Source organism: Octopus bimaculoides, chromosome 14 (assembly GCF_001194135.2).
Source record: "Octopus bimaculoides isolate UCB-OBI-ISO-001 chromosome 14, ASM119413v2, whole genome shotgun sequence".
In the NCBI taxonomy this organism is placed as follows: domain Eukaryota; kingdom Metazoa; phylum Mollusca; class Cephalopoda; order Octopoda; family Octopodidae; genus Octopus; species Octopus bimaculoides.
In genome coordinates, this window is record NC_068994.1 from 12,258,282 (window position 1) to 12,260,926 (window position 2,645).

General features: G+C 35.4%; 1 protein-coding gene across 3 annotated transcripts in view; it reads left to right on the forward strand.

Moving 5' to 3' along the window:
- LOC106874974 (inter-alpha-trypsin inhibitor heavy chain H4) overlaps window positions 1–2,645 on the forward strand; it is a 24,864-nt gene continuing 22,219 nt past the window's right edge. For 2 of the 3 annotated variants that reach the window (XR_008265459.1, XM_052972674.1), the window contains exon 1: window positions 1–54. The gene's annotated coding sequence lies outside the window, so the exon portion shown is untranslated. The remainder of the gene's footprint in view (window positions 55–2,645) is intronic. The other variant, XM_014922900.2, reaches the window with a different exon arrangement.

Sequence of the window (2,645 nt, forward strand, 5' to 3'; positions counted from 1 at the left end):
GTGAAAGAGAGAGAGAGATGCCAGAGCAGCCAAAATAGATTGGGAAGATTAAAGGTAAAGTAAAATGTAATAGCTAGAGAACAATATTTCAAACATACAGATCCACGTTCGAATGTGATTATATTATTATATGATATATATATATATATATATATATATATATGTATGTATGTATATTCCTGCGTGTGCTTTATACACACACACATATACATACATACATACATATATAAATATATTCCTGTGTGTGTTTGTTTATATGTATGTAAAGGTCCAATCATTGATTTATTTTAATTGACGCACATACGTCGCAGAATTGAAAGCTCGTCACATACACACACACACATACACACTTAGTGTATTCAATATTTTGTAGAAAGAATGTATTAGGAAGAAGGCATTAAATTATTCCGTCGCCACTCAAATTTTCTCGATATGGACAATTGTTCGTTCAGGCGACACTTCCCTCCTGACGCACATAGCAAAGTATCGAATAACTCTATGCAGTCGCTTATCCAAACACACACGCGACTGATTTTCGTCATTAGAATGCAAAACTACACCAGAACAACATATTTTAAAAATAATCTAGTGAAAAGTTTGTTTGGAAGAAATTTATCAAAATCTCTCTCTCTCTCTCTCTCTCTCTCTCTCTCTCTCTCTCTCTCTCTCTCTCTCTCTCTCTCTCTCTCTCTCTCTCTCACACACACACAAGTATGTGTGTATGTTTGTGTGTATATATATGTGTAAGAATGTATGTGTATATATATATACATGCGTGTAAGTATGTGTGTATTTGTTGCTTAGTACAAGTGTTTGGTGGCCACAGAAGAAATTTGGGGAAGAACAAATCCAAAATATAAATAAACAATACCAGATCATATTGTTTACAAATAATAATGATATGGCGATGTTTCGATATGACTCGCAGAAACTTTCAAATACTCGATAACCACAATACTCATTTGTAATTGCATCATAACTACTGAAATACTTTCTATTATTGAAATGAAGAATTTGCTTTGTTTGTATTGCAAAGAAGAAAAAATGCGTAATTGGTATCTATTTATATATTTTATTATTCTTAATTAAGAGAGGTACAAAGAGGCTAAAAGGCCAAGCATGCACGAAACTTTGTAACTCCTACTGATTAAAAATAATACATACATTATCTTGTATTGAGTTTTATCTATTCTGTTATCAGTAACAGGCCTCTGTGTGTGTCGATATTAATAATACAGTGAGTGTGTATGTATGTAGTCTCATAATAGCAAATTAACAATTGGTAATTTGAGAACTAATTGCGTAACATACATGCGAGATATATATTACGTAGTTTCAATTCAGCAAATGAGTCTGTGTTGTCATTCGACGTACTAAAAAATAGCAGCCAAATCTCCATCAAATTGCTCTCTAATATGAGGATCTAACGCGTTGAATAATGTTGTAGTATAATAATGACACTTACAACGACAACTTTGTGTTGTCAACGACCAGCTCAGGCTCCGCTGCTCGTCAGGTTGAGAGAAAAAAAAAACTGTCACTATATCGATGGCTCTTTGACAGATTATGGTTGAGTCTATGGCAGTTGAGACCTCTGACTTTCTTTGTACTCGTTGTCGGCGCAGAAATTGCTGTCCGCAAGTGCCAACCCCGCGAGTTACAGTGGATCCGGGGCAACGTCTTCATTTTATCTGCTGGTACCTGGAGAAATGTTTTGATATTGAGGGGCAAGATTCTCCGTATTCGAGTAATACAACGTCTCTGTTACCTTAATACTGTGTTCTATCTATTTGCAGGGTTTTTAGGATACGTTGTAGAAGTTTCGTAAATAGTTCATTTTAATCCATTGTACTTCTCAGAAGATATGACTTTAGACATTATCAAAATATTGCCACCAGTAAAATTGTCGGTCTTATCAATATGGATGGAAAGATGTAGTCGTATATGCCCCTTAAATGTTGGGTTAAAATATCTTTGAGGGGTAAATGATGGGTTAAAATATCTTTGATTTTAGATCTGCTCAATCAGGATTAACTGTTAGTTAAACAACAAGCGATGGGCGTTGTTTCAAGTCACATAGAGCGTAATCACCAGTGTGACCGTACCCACTTATTATACACTTATGTTGGTGCATATTGTCGAAGGTAATGTACGATTAAATGAACTTGTTTATGAAATATATATAAAAAAATTTTAAACAGTGTTGAAGGGGCAAGTTAGGGTTTATATTTAAGAAAAAGAGTTTTCGAAGGAGAAAAACAAACAAAAGCTTAACTAATGTGGTTAAAACGATTAATAGTTACAGGCTAGGAGCACTAGCGTAGCTAGAGTGTGTGCCGCTCGGGAAGACCCTTGCGTTTGCCGGCCCCGGACCCCATAAAAAACACATATTGCCTACAGCAATAACCTACAGCGTTAATGGGGTCAATATAAAGATCCTCACCTGGGAACAAAAAAAGAAAAAAATAATAAATAACCAGCCGGCGGGGGGTGGGGTGTTAAGAAGTATGTGGAAAACGAATATAAAAAAAAAAAAAAACGCGCGCCGACGACCCTGGGGTGGGGAGAGGACTTTCGGAAAATTCACAAAATCCGATTTTTCCGTCATAACTTCCGGTAAAATGGATATATATTGATTTTTTTTT